The sequence below is a fragment of the Nymphalis io genome, chromosome 6, assembly GCF_905147045.1.
Source record: "Nymphalis io chromosome 6, ilAglIoxx1.1, whole genome shotgun sequence".
NCBI lineage: Eukaryota > Metazoa > Arthropoda > Insecta > Lepidoptera > Nymphalidae > Nymphalis > Nymphalis io.
This window is the reverse complement of record NC_065893.1, coordinates 10,312,391-10,333,728: the sequence shown is the minus strand read 5'-3', so window position 1 is coordinate 10,333,728 and position 21,338 is coordinate 10,312,391. Positions and strand designations below refer to the sequence as shown.

At 34.5% G+C, this 21,338-nt stretch overlaps 1 pseudogene; it reads left to right on the top strand.

Moving 5' to 3' along the window:
• The first annotated feature begins 18,222 nt into the window (after window positions 1-18,222).
• On the top strand, window positions 18,223-20,959 carry LOC126769236 (uncharacterized; annotated as a pseudogene).
• Window positions 20,960-21,338: the final 379 nt, after the last annotated feature.

Sequence of the window (21,338 nt, the reverse complement as noted above, 5' to 3'; positions counted from 1 at the left end):
TTCTAATAAAACATGATTAAATATATTTTATAAACTTGAAATTAAACTTGATAGAAGATTTGAATATATTTGTTTATCTTTTCCAAAACATTTTCAGTTAGCTGCTTAGTTTCTCTAAACTTTGTTTGAAGGAAATTATTTTCTTATCTGTATTTGACACTATTAAATGAAGGCGGCAAACTTTATGGTACTAACTTTTGCACGTAGCGAAAATGTTATGCTGTACCTGAGAGATTCTTCGCTACCGAATAACAAAAAAGCGTTATTATAAAAAAAAATAAAGCTTTATTCGTCGAATCTTAACTTCACCTTCAATTTAGTGTTTGTTTTATTTCAATCAGTTTAGAAATAAAAAAAAATATGTTAATTTAAAGAATCACGTCGAATATTTATTCAATAAAAATGCTAAAAAATAACTTTTAAGTTGAATTGGTTTAAACTTTAACTACCTATAAATGATAGTCATTAAAATGATGATAATTGAAAGTTAATAGTAATAAAACAAAGTTAAAAAATGGATAGTTTCAGAGATTTAGTATCTTTCAATGTAATAATAATAATAATAATAATAACCCCCCCAGGGATCACCTTGCCCTGGTGGGGGGCTTACGGGTAGCTGGTACTGGTTCTTGTGGTCCTATCATCTTGACCAATACACATTTTCACATAGCCATATACATCTTGGCAAACACCTACCCAAACTAACGATCCCAAACCCAACCCAATCTTGTCATTGGAGATTAACATGGAACGCAGTAATAAAAGATCTGGGAAGAAGGGGCGCATCTGGAGCCGACGCTGGATGTCACAGCATGCGATCCGTTGGCGATGGGGGACTGAAGGGTTCCCCTCGAAGAATATGTTACAGCCAACCAATCACCCTCACCTTCATCTACTTCTCTTTCAAATCATTCACTTTCTTCAAACTTTCCATCACCTTCTTCAACTGCAACTTTTTGCACCCAGCTCTTCACCACCATCACGATGTTTATCCCATATTTCAATGCCAACTTAACTATTCAAGCTATTGTGCAGGAGGCATGTGCCATCAATGCTGCGCCCAATGCTGTTGGTACCAATACGCACACGAGAAGTACCAATGGTACTTCTCGTGTGCGAAATAAATGGTCTCAGGATATGAACCGCTTTATATGGCACACATATTTACTAATTACTAAATGCGAAACAACACAAATGAATTGGTAAAATTGGCAACTCCTTTCTTTGTCGCACTTCCAAAAAATGGAATTCCTTACCAGCTCACGTGTTCCCCTCCTCTTACAACCCGGGTTCCTTCAAACGAGTCGTGAAAAGGCATCTTGCGGGCCGGCAAGGCGAAGGCGGCTAGTGCAGAACGTTTTCCCGTCTGTACTGGCCGTCGTCTCATTTGGACTCTACTACCACTTACCATCAGGTGGAGTAGAGTCATTTGCCCTCCCGGCGAATATATATATAAAAAAAAAGAATTATTATTTACAACTATTGCAGGAGCAGTTTAATCAGAAATTCCCCAATATGCAAGTATCGCGACAACGTGTAGGAGATCAACGACGTGCTATTCTCAGGCGCAAATTACTACCACAGAACGTTTTAGATGAGATAAGAAATGAAGTGGCAGATAAAATACAGACAGAGGGAGAAATAGTAGATTTTCCACACAGACAATCTTCCCAGTCCGAACACCTAGCCTCACAGATAAACTCAAACAATAATAAACGAATGAAATGGTCCAATGTAATCAATGACGATATAGTCCGATGTTATTTTGAATCAACAAACCTAGAAACAAATAAAACAGCTTATCGGAAAAAGTTATTTGAGCTCGTTGTAGACAAACATCCACACCTTTCACATCTTTCAGAACAAAGAATTGCAGATCAGCGAAGGGTTATATTTTTTAATAATTTGGTAAATAGGGATAAGATAGAAGAAATTAAAATAGAAATAAACAAAAAACTACAATCTTGCAATCCTGCAAATTATAGACCAATCACATGTTTACAAACAATATATAAAATAATGACAGGATGTATTAGCGAAATCATTTATCAGCACTTAGAAGCATATAACATTTTTGCAGAACAACGAAAAGGTTATAGGAAAAATAGTCACGGATGTAAAGAACAATTGGTTATAGATACAATAGTAATGAAACAGGCACTGACCAGCAAACGAAATATCTACACAATGTATGTCGATTATAAGAAGGCATTTGATTCGGTACCTCACAGTTAGCTTCTACATGTACTTCAACTTTATAAGATCGACCCGGTACTTATAAATTTTTTTAGTTGTATAATGCCTCAGTGGCAAACCACACTTAAAGTTTATCAGAATAACGCATCAATTACTACTGACCCGATTAAAATACAAAGAGGAATATTTCAAGGAGATGCACTTAGTCCGTTATGGTTTTGTATGGCACTCAACCCCCTTTCCAATTTACTTAATAATACTAATGCTGGTTTCAAACTAAAACATAATGGCACACGCTGTCTTATTTCCCATTTAATGTACATGGACGATATAAAGATCTATGGAACTACTAAAGCCGAACTTATAAAATTAACACGTCACACAATCTTTTTCTACGGACATACAAATGCAATTGGGGTTGATAAATGTAAATTGCATTCAATAAATAGGAGGAAAACGGAAACAAATACATATATGTTAGAAACGGGAGAACAAATAGAAGCAATGGATGAAATGAGCACTTATAAGTATTTAGGATTTCACCAGTGTAACCAAATAAAACACAAACAAATAAAAAAAGAATTGATACAAAAGTTTAAAATAAGGTTAAATCAAATATTAAAAACATATTTAAATTCACGCAACAGCACAAAAGCAATTAATACCTATGCAATACCATTACTCACATATTCCTTTGGAATTATAAATTGGTCTAAAACTGATCTACAAAAACTACAGCGAATAATAAACACATTGTTGACCACACACAGGAAACATCACCCCAAAAGTTGTATACAGAGACTCGTACTACCACGCGGTGAAGGAGGAAGAGGTTTCATTGATATACATAATTTGTACAATAGTCTCATAGCTAAGCTGAGAAAGTACTTTCATGATAAGGCAGAAAGTCCTCCAATCCATAAATACATAACTGAAACTGAAAAAAAATTCACTCCACTTAACCTACATAATAGAAATAAACAATCAAGTCAACAAATAATTAATAAAGAACAAAAAATTAGTATGTGGTCACAAAAGTCATTGCATGGAAGACATCGAGCCGACTTGAGCCAAGGACATGTCGATATGGAAGCGTCGAACGAGTGGCTGCGGCGTGGTGAGTTATTCCCCGAGATAGAGGCTTTTATGATAGCCATACAAGATCAAGTAATAGACACCCGAAACTATCAGAAACATATTATTCGCACAGCTAATTTACCGACTGATTTATGTAGACGTTGCCAAAGCAGTTCAGAAACGATTCAACACATAACCGGTGCTTGCAAGTCAATCATCCAAACTGATTATAAGCACAGGCATGACCAAGTAGCAGCAATAATTCACCAAAACTTAGCCCATCAATATAAATTCATAACAAATAAAGTAGCTTATTATAAATACCAACCCTGTAAAGTTCTAGAAAATAATTATTATAAAATCTACTGGGATCGAACGATCATCACCGACCAAACCATACATTACAATAGACCGGATATAACAGTGGTAGACAAAAACAACAAAATAGTTTATATAGTCGATATTGCAGTATGTAATACACACAACCTACTCAGTACACACAATGAAAAAGTAATAAAATACATAGAATTGGCTAATGAAATTAAAAAACAATGGTCAATAAACACAGTGAAAATTTTACCAATCATCCAGTACAGACGTTATCCCAAAAACACTCAAGACTAATCTCAATATTCTCCAAATGTCCAAGTCCACTCTCGCACTTTTACAAAAAGCAGTCATACTGAACACCTCACGTTTTACACGAAAGTTCCTCACATCACCATTGTCAATTTAATATTTAACAAACCTATCACGCTTGGTCATGGCCCGCGTGATAGTTAAGTTACCCCTGTTAAAAGGGAGATATAAAAAAAGATACAAAAAAATAATAATAATAATATCCTGGGACAATATTTCACACATGGCCATCTGATCCCAAATTAAGCTTGTACAAAGCTTGTGCTATGGAAACCAGACAACTGACATACTACATATACTACTTTTCTTTTGTAAATACATACTTATATAGATAATTACACCCAGACTCAGGACAAACAGACATGTTCATGCACACAAATGTCTGTCCTGGGTGGGAATCAAACCCAACCACCACGCCAACCAGCTCGTCATGTAAGTTGAGCTCGGATCTATATGATCAATCTCTCCGCGGTTAAACGCGCCCACGCGTATATGCGCACCGATTGCCGCGCTTTTGCCTTTAACATTGCGTTACTTGCAGTGAACACACGTATTCGGAGTCGCACGGCGTTCCCTGATAACCTCTGTATTCGTTTATAATATATTTTGTTAGGTTGGGGTAGTAGCTTATTAAAAAAAACCGTACATATTACGGATTAAAAAAATATAACGATATATTTAATACACATTTCTTTTGTTTTTCGGTGCTATATATTTACTGGTGATGTGGAGGTGTGGTTGGTATTTAGAGCTTTGTGCAAGCTCGTCTGGGTAGGTACCACCCACTCATCAGATATTCTACCGCAAACCAGTAGTACTTGTTATTGTTGTGTTCCGGTTTAAAGGGTGAGTGAGCCAGTGTAATTACAGGCACTTACTTTAAAGGTGATTATGATCAGATAATTAAAGCTCTGGATGAAATTTCATGGTTAGATGAACTTTTGATTTATAATAATATTAACGACATGGTTGATAGATTTTACAAAAAACTTAATAATGTAATAAATATTTATTTACCTAAAAGTAAAAACTGTGGAAACAGGCACCCGGTATGGTACAACTCATATTTGATATAACTTTAAAGGCAAAAACAAAAATATCATACACGGTTTAAGCTCTATAAAAATCCGCTTGACTTTCTTGAATTTCAGTATCTTCGTCACGACTGTAAAATTATTACAGAAACTTGTTACGATAAATACATATCTACTATAGAAAATGAAATAAGTATAAATTCTAAATATTTTTGGACGCACGTTTCTAATAAACGTAAAAATTTGTCTGGATACCCCCATCATTGCGCTAAGGAGATAAACAATCAAGAAATAAAAAATAAGCTTGTAACTTATTTGCATCTCATTTTGCTAGTGTTTATAATCCCTCAAAAAATAATTTAGAATGTTTACTAAACGCACAGCAACAGCTTCTCGAAATGTCATATATATATATATATATATAATATATATATATATATAATCTATATATATATATATATATTTATATAGCAAAATAAAAAGACTCGATACAAAACAAACAGCTGGACCTGACAATACACCCCCAATATTTATTACTAGTTGTGCAAATTCTATATCTTACCCTTTACACCTAATTTATAACGCATCATTGCAAAAAGGTATTTTTCCTGATAAATGGAAGAAAGCAAGAATAGTACCGATTCACAAGAATAGAAAAAAAAGAATTTGTATCTTACTATCGGCATATATAAATCCTCAACGATGTCAAAGATTTTTGAGTCACTTGTTCACCCATTCATATTTAATCATGTTAAAAATCATCTTTCTCCCTATCAATATGGATTTATGCCTAAGAGATCGACCAATACTAATTTATTTAACTATGTTTCCCATCTTATTGATGCTGTTGATCAAAACCTGCAAGTAGATGTAGTCTACACTGATTTCTCTAAAGCATTTGATAAGGTTGACCATGAGATACTGATTAGGAAACTTTCGTATTTTGGCATTTCTGATACATCTCTGAGATGGTGTAAATCATATCTTTCCAATCGATATACTAAAGTCTTTTGTTGACGGGGAGTACTCTGACCCTTTCCATGCTACTTTCGGTGTTCCACAAGGTTCAAATTTATTGCCCTTGTTTTTCATTATACTCATAAATGATATTACAAAATATCATGAAAAATTGTCAGGTTTATCTGTTTGCAGACGATTTAAAAATAGCAAAAGTTATAAAAAAAGAAACTGATATAGCTGTTCTTCAAGATATTCTAGATAGACTAGTCCAATGGTGTAGAATTAATCACATGGTGCTCAATCCAAGCAAATGTAATTTTATAAAATTTAACAGAAAAAGGAATCCATTGTTAAGTTCATATAATATTTCGAGCAAACATTTAAAAGAAACTAATTGTATTCGAGACCTGGGTGTAATATTTGACAACCATTTAAGATTTGATAAGCACATAAATTCAATAGTAACAGGTTCTTTTAAACTACTTGGCTTTATCTTAAGACAGTGTAAGGATTTTAAAAAGTCATCAACAATCCTACAATTGTACAATAGCTTGATACGAAGTAAACTTGTATATTGTTGTCAAGTATGGTCCCCCGCTTACAAGAACCATATTGAGAGAATAGAACGTGTTCAAAAGGGACTCGTTAAACATTTGGTATTTCGTTTTAAAGCTTCAAATCAGCGAGAGTCCTACAAAAACAAACTAGATTTTTTTTAAATGAAGCCACTGGAGATTCGAAGGTTTCTACTAGACATGAAATTGCTTTATAAAGTATTTAATGAAAAAATCTATGACGATAGACTGTTGAGTAGATTTAATATTAATGTTCCTAGAAGACCTCCTCGCACCCCATGTCCGTTCTTTAAAATTGACCGCACTCGAACGAAACTTGGACGGAATGCTCTAATATCGCGAATATCGCGAGAATTTAATAATTGTGTAAAAAACACAGCAACTCTAGACATTGGTTGTGACGGGCTTTCATCTTTCAGGAAAAAATGTGATGTTTCTTTTAGTATAAACTGTTAATTTGTTTAAAAATTTAATTAGTTACTACCTTTTGTTTCTGTTTTTATTTTTTGTTCTTTACGTAAATATTTTTATTTTCTGTTTTTATTCTATTTTTGATTTGTATATTTTGCAATTGTGTTTGTGAATGGTGTGTTCACCTGTAATTGGTTGTGCATAGTTAGTTTTAAGTTAATGTAAAAAGTGATTTGTATGTGTGTTTTTCAACTGTTGGAGATCCAAATAAATAAATCAGGTGGCCCATATTGATTTACTATATTTTATAGTGACCTTAAGTGGGTTGAACTAAAATTTGATTTATATTTTGTTTTAAAATAATGCATTACTTGCCAAGTCCTTTTTATAAATATGGTATTATTCTTATGAAAGATATCGAATTAAGATCATAGATAGTTTTTAGTAACTTTTATAGTTTTGACATATTTCAACAAGTAGTTGTTTAAAAATACTAATACTTAAGTATTTCGTTTCGTCGTTGCATATATATTTGTGTTTTGTTAAATTTATACTTAGTCGGTTAGTTATTATCAACTTATCGACTAAGTATATTTTTTTAAATACATAGATTTACCTTTTAGTTTTAAAGTGACACGAGTTCCTGTGAAAGTATCGTTTGCAGTCACAATATATAAAGCACAGGGAAATACATTCAAGTATCTCGGAATAAATTTAAGGGTATACTTTTTCTCATGGCGAATTGGATGTTGCCCTCTCTAGATCCGGGTGCGGCGACAACCAATAAATTCTAATATCCCACGAAAATAAAACTAAAAATGATGTATATTCTGAAATATTTACTAATATTTATTAAATCTCTCTCTTAGTGAATTCTTTAAGTTATACACGGGTGAAACCGCAGGCACAGCAACGAGGGAAGCTAAATCTCAAAAGATATATGATGAACAGCAATCTAAAAAAATTGTGGTAGTAAAAGAACTAATTTCTAATATGTGAATATTATTTTATGTTTCTAGTTTAATTATGTGGGCAAATTAAGTATGCCTTTATTTTGTCCTGTTAGTTTATATATAGACAGACATTGTAACTACATGTGATAATATCAAAATTAATCACATTCACAATCACATTTTTATTAATCTCATTAACAAAGTTAGGTATTAATTAGCTTCTCTTAGAGATACAAAATTGTGTTATATTAAAATACAATTATGACAATGATGTCCGTAGTGGCGTTAATAAGAAGCAATTTATTTATAGTAATTACCCAAAATTACTTTTGGAAATATTATTTACAAAAGTTAGAGTAAAGAAACATCCTTTAAAATATCACTGCTGGGCTACAACTATTCTACCGCTAAACAAAAATATTTTGTTGGTGTTGCTCTGCTACAGGTGTAAAGGATATAACATTACGATTTACAAAGAGTTTTATAATTCGTAATTTAGTAATGTCTTGACACGTAAGCACTCGAAGCTCAGTAAAGGCCTACTGCCTCAGTCAAAACAAAACTGTTACTCTTAACTACAACGCAAAGTGCAAAAGAATCGAAATGTTCCACATGCCCTGAATTTTTAGCGACATCAGTCGTTTTTAGTCGACAAATTTTAAAAATGAAAGCAAAACCAACTTTTTTTGTCTTAATCACTTGGTTACAAAACACTGAGATCGGCCAGTGGTTAGAATATGTGAATCTTTACCGATGATTATGGGTTCGGACTCAGGCAAGAACCACTGAACTTTTTTGTGCTTAATTTGTTTTTATAATTCAACTTGTGCTCGGCGGTGAATGAAAAATCGTGAAGAACTGTATGTGTTAGATGAACCAACCCGAATTGAAATGTGGATTGAAGTTTGAATGTGGTGGAATTCTATTCTGAAGTTCTAGACCGTCTTCTCAAAAAGAGAGGAGGCCTTAGCTTACTACTGTAAGAGATAAATAACACACAGCAACATCAATCGGTGGGTTATATCGTTTGTTCGTGTTGTTGTAACTTCCCACATTTAAGCATTTCATACCCACAAAGCATATGTTACATGCGTAAATTCATAGCACGTACAGACGGCTGGTGTATGGAACAAACTAAACAGCTGTAAGAATACCTCACTGTTACGTAGGTAAATTGTTTCGCTAGTTATTTATGTTTCTCTGCTTGCTTATACGTGTACCGACTTCCGATGTTTTGTATTTCCACTGTTACAGATTTTCCCCAACCGAATTGTTGAAACAAAATTATTTTCTTGTTCTTTAGAATATGAAAGCTTATGTATGATTTATGTTTTGTGTGTAACCTTCAATTATTTAATAGTTTCAATTTAAGTTGTATTTTGTAACTATATGTAAATATTATGATTTCAAACACAATAATTAAATAATCAAATATTATTTTCGGTCGTTGCAAAGACAATAAATGAAAAAGTGTTCTATTATTTAATTAAAAATTTGATATAATTAAAAAAAACACATATATAATATTTTGAATCAAGGATGTCGTTACTGCTCATAGTATGCCTTGATATATACAGTAGCTATCTTGTAAGAATATACTCAGAAATGTGAGAAAGAAGAGCGATATTGACCATAATAATTATAACATTTCAAGGATATACGCATCAAAATAGTATAGTCACCATAACTCGGTTGTCAACATTTCACGGGTGTACTCACCCGAGAAGGTATTGTCACTCATGAAGTGATTTCATACAGCATAGCAATGCAATTCATATTTCGATATGAACTGCATTGCACGAATGACTAGTGGTACAAGTGAAACAAGATGTAGACATTATAATAGTTAGATATGCCCATTTAATAATTTTGTTTAATGAAAATACGGTAATAAAACATGATTAATCATGGTAATAAGAAAATAATATTTTTGAAGTGAAAATGATTCTTTGAACTCGTTCTGATAATTGAATATGAACCATCACCATCATTTCGATGGCGCTAATTGGGTGTACCGATTCGACATCAATCATAGGGTTTCAATTTAAAAAAAGGTACTGTAATTAAATACAATTTGTTTTCTTGTATTATGTGTTCTTTGTTTTCAGACACAATGCATTATGACGAGACGAACACCCAAAAATATTTATAAGGAATACCTCTATAAATGTAAAAATTATATGACGTCGTGAATGTGATTTAACATTTACATTTTTTTTCCTATAACAAAAAATCGCGTCACTTCTGCCTGTATATATGATCGCGCTAATCCTGACTACTGTGTAGTTTTTCATTCCATTTTACCAATAGAGGGATTGATGGACGCGGAATGCACGAGGAAGTCTTAAGAGGTATATAATTTATGAATATTTTGTGCAAGTTAGCCGACGTTATTATGATATTTGTCACATAAATTGAGAAGCCGGGACAAGTCACTAGTATTATATAAAAATAAATAAATAAAAATGATTTCGTTACTCACGAATTGTAATATATACATTGTATACGTATAATCTACGTTTAATTACGTCTCTAACTACAAAATAATAAGAATTGTTTGCGTGCGTAACAGTAATCCACGCTTCTTGAACTTGGTAATTATTTTTGGTTCCTAATTTTATGACTTTCATGATCACGGAAAGTGCTAGTACAAAGTCGTTTAATTTCAAACAACTGTTTTGTTACAATGTGTATACATACAGTTTTAGAAAACCCTTATAAATAAATATATTCTTACAATGTTTGATAAGTGATTTAATTGTATCCTTATCTAAATCAAAATCTTTTACTTATATCGCCCGTTAAAAAAATATAGAATATAATAAAATAGGATAAAAATTTTTTTGAATGTGTCTATATGGTTATCAAGAGATTTTAATGTTCAATTTATTTAAGCTTCTATGGTTTTATATTATAATGTGTACTGTGAATTGTCAGCCAGATTTGACATTTATAATTGAAGTTGCTGCAGCAACGCCCCGCGAATCCTCCAGCGTAGAATTAGAATTATACACGTATTTTTTAATATAGTTTACTACATTGCTTGACATTTATGGTAACTGCTACGTTCCTTAGGGTCATATCATGAAATATTGTACAGTATAATATTCCCGATGAACGTGGTATCCAACTCAGAAATATTTTTAAATCGAACTGATTTGCTTCTGAAATTAACACTTTCAATTTTTACATTACATACTATGTTCAAGTTTGACCTATGAAACTATTCACTATTGCAATTTTAAACTGACATCGTCTGTTTACATACGTATAAATGTACTGTCCATAGACGGATTTCAATGATGATGATGCGAATGCGAAATACATGTTTCAGTATCGGGTCTGCCAATAGACGAAATCTAAATAGTTTAAATCAAATATGCGTTTGTTGATAGTAATCACTAATTTTGTTACAAATATATCCGTTTAGTTATGTACATTTCTAAGCAAACGTCTAGTTAACAAGTGGCAGAACAAATTGTCTTTTTTTACTACGTGAGTTTTAAAGCGTATATACATTTTTTGTCATTTAATCCACGATATTGGATTTTGTTGTTACTGACATTTTTATGTCGGCATTTATGTAAGCCAATCAAACTAAGCCCTATGTATTTATGTAACGGTATGTCGATAAATAGTTTGATAAAGCTAAAAGAACATTTTATTACAAAATCTATATTATAATATCAACACACACATATGCAGTGATTTACATAATATACAAATGCAATATTTGAAGACGTTCAACATATTTTTTGAAGATGTAATTATCTAAAAATCTAATGTTATTATCTAAATCTGTTTCTACTTTTGGTGAACAGCAAGTTTGTGATTTATAAGCAGCCTTTTATTCTTCAAAGACCAAAGCAAAATGTGCCTCTGCTCGGATTATCTTTGAACGTTTTTCTACGAGAACATAGTGTACCACAGTTGTTACCCCGAAAAAGGAGAACTAAAGATTAATTTTGTAACGGTGTATATTTGGGTGTGATTTTTCTAACTGTTTTATTCATGTTAAAGAACATCAAGTTATTAAGTCATAATTATGTATATTTTTATGCTATCTTTGAGTGGTAGTGGGTTGTAAAGCAAAAAAGAACGTTTTTATTTTCTTTCATAAATTGTTTTATTTAGCACTACGGCTTAAGCTATGGCAATAATTTGTCATTTTTCTTACATTCCTACCCTCATCATAATCTAATGGGACGTCAACACAAGCGGAGAAATGCAGGCGCAGGGCCAACCGCTTTAAGTGCTTCCCGAGGCACGGAAACGCACACACTTCCAGCTTAACAAACAACAAAAACCCAATAACTTTTTTATTGCCCCTACCTTGAATTTGAACCCAGGGATTTGCGCTTTATACCTAGCCACTAGACTACGCAGGCAGTCAACCTACTCGTATATCCACCAATAAGAAGAATAATAACATTAAACAAAAAGGTATAATAGCGGGAATTTTCGAAATATCTTATAACAACTGTTATGTTCTCATATGAGGACATTGTGTCACCAGGACTACCTTGTATAGGAACATTAGACTTAGGAGACTATTGCTGTGGTTAAAAATGAACAAATCCTTTGATAAAAGGACACATAAATAAGACGGGGTTGGAAATATCTTAGATTTTTTTTTCACACGCACCCTAGTGCCAGAAAGCTTAAGCTTAAGCTCGTAAAGCAATTCGTCCTGCATGTGAGCCTTTCCCCGTAGTGATAGATTTGCCGATAAGAGAGCATCAATCAAAAATCAAAAGAATCGGTTATACCTCCGAGGCGCGTCAATTAATGTTTCAAATTAAATTGAGCAAGAACCGCTAAGTTCTTATTTTTGTCGTGCTTGCTCGAGCTTGATTTTCATTATAAATTCATGTGTCATCCTGGGTCACCTCGGCAAAGTAACCAATACAATAAATATAGCATTGTTTGACAAAGTCCATGGGAAGCGCCGCGTAATGGTTGGTATGTATATTTTAATCTTTTTAGCTTTAGCATTTTCCCTCTTCATTTGTAGATCGAATAGCGTTCGCTTCACAAACTGACGAATAAATACACTCTGTCACTAATAGAGGCCAATCAAATCAATGACTGATTGTCGTGCACAATGTTGCAATATTTTGTGTAAACACTTAACCTTTTAAGTAAACATGACTTTGAATTTATTATTGGAGATTAATATATGTTTTTATTTTTACATTTATGTAAATTTTAAAACAGCATTAAAAACAGCATTATTGTTAGTAGAAAAAATTATATGCTGATTTTGATGGTACATATTTCATGTTTATTTTTCACGTGCAGATTGTCGATAGTTGGATAAATATATATCCAAAGTACTGTAAGTTTATCTTTTCGTTGCCAGGCTTTGTTGTGGCACTGAAAGGTTGTTAATGTATTCATATTAAAATAAATAACGTTGTTTCTATTTGCTTTGACTAGATCAATTTTAGAACACTAAAAATAAACTAAACATTAAGTTACGTATCTATGACAAGAATTTAAAACTTCGTTGCAATAAGAAAAAGTTTTCTTTGGTCGTGTAGCTTAGGTTTCCAGAGGGATACAATATTTTTATTGTATTACGTTCGCTTTAAAGAAATTGTGTGAACGTTGCAATAAAGGGCATGGCTAAGAGGCTAAAAGTTTTAAAATAATTGCTGAAGTTCGAATAATTCAATTAAGCTTAGTATTTTCGAACAGAGAACCCAATAACTTTTTATTGGCCCGACCTGGGAATTGAACCCAGGACCTCCAGGTCTGCGGGCTTACCTTAAGCCACTAGACCAACGAAGCAGTCAGAGCCACAATATATGTAGTATAAACGTATGAATAATATTGTATTATAGATGTCATAAGATGACAAGAACTAGGAACTTTCTAACAAAATATGCTCACGGAGACGAGTCTTAAAAGTAAATTTAGAGGTAGTGTTATCGCCATCGAGTTTCCGGTCATGGTTCTACACCAACTCAATGGATGGCAGCACTGTACAACGTGAAGTTCGTAATAGTCAACTTCAGTGATACGCTGGTTGAATCTGTTTCATTCGGAAAAGTGTGTTGTGAAACAGTGAACACCTATTTATATTACCATAAGTTGCTGTAATAATAAATTATTATAAGTGCAACTTGGTTTATATTCTGTAAAGTCTAATAGTAGCTTTTCTAATATATTCAGGTACTTTGTTCCATAATCGGACAGCTTAATTAAAAATTAATTAGAAACGAAACCAGAAGTATGAATAGGAACAGAAAGAAGATAAGAATCGTTAAAACGCAGCTAACGATTGTGATTATCGCACAAAAATTGAATTTGAATTTCACTTTCAGATAATCAGGAGAGAGAGAGATCTTAGCAAGCGTAACTCATTAATAGCTTTTCGATTAATGTTTACGATTCGTCTCGACAGACTAGTGATTACTTTATAAGGCTGCAGATGCTGGGTTCCATCTTTTCAACTTCCAAGATTACAGACTGCTAGTGACAACCATCGACTGAATCCACTTTATGACCTAAACAGTAGACTATCAAATTAAAAAGTGTTGTTAAAATCTAATATATGGGAATAGGTCGTAAAGTATATTTTATACCGCTAGCTGATAAGGATGTACCTATCCGGATTTTTTTAAATATTTTTTTAGACATTTTTATTTTATTTTGATTTTTAGATAAAATACATATAACCCCAAATTTTCACCCTCCTAACCTACCATCCCATTTTGTAATCACGATTTTAGTATTTTTGTGTGAACAATATTAAAAAAAAATTACTTATAGTGAACCTCATCGAACTTTCGTATACGTCACGAGAAGCGTCGCGTCATTTTGACGTTTAAAAATTTGCAAAATATTTTATATTTATTAAATTGATAAGAAATATAAACGTGTTTTATGATATTTAAAAGGTTGGTAAAATACTAAAAGATCAAATACATTATCGGTATACCGTTTTTATCAGTAAATACAACAATTTGATATATTTGTGTGTGTGTGTGTATGTGTGTTACAATGAAAAATGCAAGCAAAACGTAAGGGGGCCATCAAGCATTAAGCATGCGTAATAATAGAGCAAAAAGAAAAGACGAAAAAATCCAACAAAAACAAAAATGTGCGTGTGAGTATGTTACTATTGAACGGTTTGCTCATCGGCGCGTATCCAGTAGCAAGGCTGTTCCTGAAGTCCATTCGCACACGAAAAAATATCGTGAAGGAATTCGTTCCTCCCCGAGTCTCTTCTTCCCCAACCGTACATTTTTTTTGTTATTGTTTTAATTTACACGGGACTTAGATCGTGTCTTCATCGCAATTTTATGGAGGAAAGTCATGAAACCGAAAGTGTAGCAAGTGTAAATAATGGAATCTTGAAAAATAAGTTAATAAATCATGTAAATTAATTCAAGTATACATATCATACATTCAATATACACATGATTTAAGTGTTCACTATTGACAGTATAATCAGAGAAATGATGGTATAATCATATGATGCTCAGCGTGAAAAACTATCGAGAAGGCGCGCTTTCCGCCCTTGGATATTCTGGCGAATATGGATGCGAGGGTCTACCAACAGACCCGCATCCTCCGCCAGAACAGTGAAAGCGCGCCCACTTCGAGTGCGCTCGAGGCGTTGAAGCTGCAGGAACACCGAAGGGCTCTTGCGACGTGGCGCGACCGTCTCTGTGAAGAACGGTACACACGCAAACGTGTCGTTGGAGCGATCCTGCCAGCCTTCGAAGACTGGATGAGACGAAAGCGACGAGTCACCTTACGTCACCGACTTACGCAGGTAATGACCTGTCACGGTTGTTTTGGAGAATACCTGTGTAAGATCGGACGCGAATCGACGGCGATGTGTCACCACTGTGGCGCGGACCGCACTCCACGCGGGGCACATCCTGGTCCGTGAAGTCGGACAAGACTTGTCCCTGCGAGCAATTGTGTCGGCGATGCTTCGCAGGGAATCGGCGTGGAGGGCCGTAGCCTCCTTCTGTGAGACCGTCGAGATTCAGAAGGAGACGGCGGAGTGAGAACGGGAAAGAGCCGATCCTGCTCGGCAGAGACGACGACGGCGTCGTCTCGGCCCTCCCATAGCCCAGACGCCCGGGGCTTAAAAGATAGGGCGTAACCCTGGGGCCGTGGATGCGTGACGTGGGGGCCTCGCGGGCCTGACGGCAGCCGGGATGGCCTCGCGCTGCCGTACGCACTAGCGAGGAGTGCGGGGGGGGGGGGGGCGAGATTCACCCCCTGATGAGAGTTCCACCGAGCCACGAGTGGAGCAAAGCACGGGAGGCGTTATATCAACACGATCCCGCAGCCTCTCCGATCCGTGCTGAGGACGGCCATCGCAGTGGTTTTAGTGGGTACGAATCCCACATAACCCGGTTCCACCCCCATAGGACCCGGGTACCTTTCTCAAGGTTTCCACTGCGAGAAAAAAAAAAGAAAAAATAAATAAATAAACGCATAAAAAAATTCGCAGGTTGGTGTTTCATGCATCTATGTATAATGACAATTAATAAGTCGCAAGGCCAAACGATATCCGTCTGTGGCTTAGATTTGGGCACACCATGTTTATCACACGGACAAGTATACGTGACATGTTCTCGGGTGGGCAAGCCATCGAGCTATTTTGTGTTGGCTAAAGACGGACGGACAAAAAAATATCGTACACAATTGCTTTTCGAAAGTTAATAACTGCTTTAGGATAAAAATATATTACTTTTTTCACTTTACATTTAACTTTTAATCAAACAATGAATATTTCCATTACATTAATGAAATATATTGAATTGAGAAAACGAATGGTTGGTGTTTTTTTGTTTTTTATTGGCGATCATTTACAGCGCTCCTTTCCTTTTTCTGTCATAGATCCCATCTTCACACACTTACAATAAATTCGTTACTTTTTATTTAAAAACCAAAATATTCAGTAGATAATAATATAATTTATATGGCAGAACAACGTTTGCCGGGTCAGCTAGTAATATTATATGTATATTTATGATAATTTTTATTAATATTATCGAATTAATTAACGAAATCATTCTGCTCATATTTTATCAATATAAATGTCCAATTATATTATTAATAATAAATTCATCAGTGATTTGTGATAATCACACATTATTGTGAGCACATCCGTAGTAATAATCATTAGGGTTGTCGCGCATTTGTCTTATCGTATTGGGTCATCTTGTTCTCTGCTTTCGATAGCCATAAAGGCAATAATTAATTTTATTAATGATACGTCATATATATATAAGGAATTTATTATCGTTAGATATCGTATTTTTTCATTTAATCAATCTCTAAATAAGGGTATTATTTTCTGGAGGTGATAAGGTAACTTAAGTAATCTATTTGGTCATTTTGTACGGGCAGTTGCGAGCGGCGGTCGTTAAATAATTGCTTTTACAATATTCATGGTCCTTTTTATTTTATCATTAATTATATTAGTTTCGTAATTCATAATAAGTTCCTAGTTCTTATTAGTTAAACAGTTGTGTTGGTTAAATGTGTCCATATTGGTTATAGTAAATGTAAGATTAGAAAGATGTTAATTTAGGATTGATTTTGATATTGTTTTAATTAATTAATGGGTAAAGTGTTAATTGTTAATAATGGTGATTTTATAATTTTAAATTATAAGAAGGAAGGTAGTTGAGTATTGTTATTTTTTAAAAATTATCCTCCCTATCTAGTTTTAATAATATATTATGTATTTCCTAAAAAAGCAATTTATCATAAATAAAATTAAAACAAAATCAAATTCTTCACTTTTCGGAATATTAAGAAACCCGTAGGCTTCGTGACGTTTCCACATATAAAAACACCTTAATGTCAAAAAACCACCACAGTCGGATGGTCCGTCGCGACGAAACAGAACGACAGACCAACAAACAGATTCGCATTAAGGAATTTAGTGGGGATTATTCGTATAAAGTTTGTTTATACCCATCCGTCATAAATTTTATTTCCTGTACTGGTTCAGCGGGAAACGTGCTAAGGTTATAAAATACTGAATGAAAGGAAGAGCAAATATGAACACTTGACTTAACCGAGCATCGCGAGTCAAATTTATGTCAACTTCACTGTGTTTCTGCGTGATTAATTTATACGTATACAGGTGTTTTGGCAGTTTGGGGTTTGTATCTTTGTACCTGTCCGGTATAAGAGATATAAACATACGAGTACGCGACCCCGCCTTCCCCGAGCTACTTATGCTACATCCTGCGTCTTCCGTGGCATGAGTATCCTTATACCTTGAATTCCCACCAAATTTCCTCAAAATCCCTCTATCCTAAACTGGTTCCCTTCTCTAGGTTGGGGAGGTCAGACGGCAGTCGCTTCTTGCCAAACCAGTACCCGCCATTTAACATGGAAAAGAAGAACAGAATTTTAGGTACAATGGCTAGGGCGTCGCCGCAAAACAACGCGCAGGCACATCGTCCTAAACCTGCGACAAGTGGGAAAGAACTACCGTGTCAAGTACGGGCACAGCTAAAGAAGCAAGTACCTAAAAAGAAGCTCCGCTTTGCCACCTGGAACATCGGCTCTCTCACAGGTCGCCCCCTGGAGCTGGCTGACTCGTTGGAAGGGGAACAAGTCCCGTGATATTGAACTGGGTTACAGGTTGATTTACTCCAGCTCCCCCTCAGGAAAGAACGGTGTGGCCGTAGTACTGCCCGAGGAACTCCAGAACGGTATTCTAGAAGTCGACAGACAGAGCGACCGACTTCTTCGGGTGAAGCTACTGATAGAAGGAGTAATTACTCATCTTATTAGCGCTTACACTCCACAGGTCGACAGCTCTGAGTCGGAGAAAGAAGCCTTCTGGAATAACTTGGAAGACATGCTCCGCTGCATTACGAACATCGAGAGCATCGTGATTGGTGGAGATTTGAACGGCCATGTTGGTGAGGAGTCACGTGAATATGGATGTGTACATGGCGGCTACGGCTATAGTCGTAAGAATGCAGAGGGGGATTCAATTTTCAGGACCTGCTTATTATCAGACCTTGCCATTGTTATCACTTTTTTCCAAAAGAAACCCGAGCACCTCATCACCTATAACACCTCATCACCTTTATATTTATTATACAACGAATCACTTCGCTCAGGTGTTTTTCCCGATAAGTGGAAAATAGCTAGGATCGTACCAGTATATAAGTCCAAGGGTAGTAAGTGCATTGAGAATTATAGACCGATTTCCATACTTTCCACTTTTGCCAAAGTATTTGAAGCAATAGTTTACCCATATCTAGAATGTCATGTAAAGCAAATGAATAATAATAACCAGCACGGCTTTATAAAGGGTCGATCTACAACATCAAATCCTGTTTCGTACAGTGAATTCATTGTGCCATTGATAACCACAAGCAAGTTGACGCAATTTATACCGATTTAACCAAGGCTTTCGACAAAGTTTCGCACGATATTTTACTCTTAAAACTAAGCAAGTACGGATTCAATGGTAATATGCTTGAGTGGTTCAAATCATTTTTATACAATAGACAACAATTTGTTGTCTTAAAAGGTTTTAGCTCGAGTCTATATAAAGCCTGTTCCGGGGTTCCTCAAGGGTCACACTTGGGACCTTGGCTCTTTAATATCTTCAGTAATGATATTTGCGATGCGGTGCATTATAGTAGAGTATTTTTATTTGCGGACGATTTAAAATTAACAAAAGTAATAAACAACTTAGCTGACTCAGAGCTCTTGCAGGTGGATATTAATGCTATATATAATTGGTGTAAAAATAATAAAATGGAATTAAACGTCACTAAATGCAAGCATATAAAATTTACGCGTAAGCTCAATATAATCAAAACAATATATAGCATTGATAACATCAAGTTGGAGGAAGTTTTTGAAATAAGTGATTTGGGTGTCATTTTTGATGACAAGCTTACTTTTGTCCCGCACTTCAATAAAATAATTACGAAAAGTTCCAAAACGTTAGGATTTTTAATTAGAAATGGTATATAACACTTCACGAATAACACGAAAAAAATAATCTATAACGCTTACGTGCGTAGTGTACTGGAGTACTGTAGTGTTGTGTGGAATCCTTGTTACAATGTACATCGTCTGCGTATAGAGAGAATACAGAAGCGATTTGTATATCATCTATCCAGAAACAAAAAAACCTCATACAATAAATCTAATAAAAATTACAGCAATCTCTTGAAAGACTTTAATATGGATAGTCTCTCTGTACGCAGACAATTATTAGATCTCTCTTTCCTATTTAAGATAATTCGTAACGAGATCGACTGTACTTACTTACTTGAAAAGATATACTATCGTATTCCAAGGCGCAATGTTCGTAGTTTTCTGGGCACTTTTGATGTCAGAATATCAAAAACGAAATTAGGATGTAATGCACCAATGCCTAGATCATCACGGTTGTACAATGGTTTTTGTCAAGATCTAGATATTTTTAATGACTCTGTCATGATTTATCGTAAACGGGCGCTAGAATTGTTGAGAGATGCAAATAAATAATAAATAAATAAATAAATAATAAATAATGTTATCTTAATTTTATTTTGTATTAATTAGTATATTTTTAGTAATTTTTTGTAACGTAAACTTTGCATGAATTTAATGAATTATTTAATTTTAATTTGTACCTATATCAATTTCAAACTATTTGTGTTATTAATTTTAATTTTATTAAGTGCATGTTTATTTTTTTAAGATCTTTAATTTGTACCAATTTGGACTTATTTTTTTTTTTTTTTAATCTTTCTACTCATGTTGCTATAATTATGTGTTAATGTATTTTTAAAACAAATATTGTAATTGTTGTGGCTACTTTAAAAAGCTTCACATGTTAGCTATTTTCACTAAATTGTTTTACATTTGTCATTAAAACATGTAGTAGCTACTAGTGGTCCTTAAAATAAATAAATAAATAAATAAAAGTAGGCCACACTCCACCCAGATCGACTACTTGCTCATAAGAAGAAGCCAAATTGGTAGAGTGACCAACTGCAAGGTAATTCCTGGGGAATGCCGCACAATACAACACCGCATCCTTGTAATGGACATGCTGGTAGTACCAAGTAAAAAAGTGCCTGAACGACGCAGACCTAAAACTAAATGGTGACTGTTGAATGGACCAAAACAGCATGACTTCTGTAAAGTCGTAGCCAGCTCAAACTTAAGCACAGACACAGAGGAATCAGTCGATAGTCAATGGTCTAGGATCCGGTCAACAGTGAACACCATTGCAAAACAGGTGCTTGGCACTTGGTACTGCTGTTGCGGTAGAATATCTGATGAGTGTGTGGTACCTACCCAGACGAGCATGCACAAAGCCCTACCACCAGTAAACTTACCCTACCGCCTACTCCGCCTACTTATTCTATAAAAAAATGCATTTAGAATTCTAAATAAGTCAGTTTGTGATTTGCAAACGTAATATTTGTTTTCCTAGGGATCCTAATTGGCACTTATGTCGTCTCGTGTCTAGTCCGATACACTTG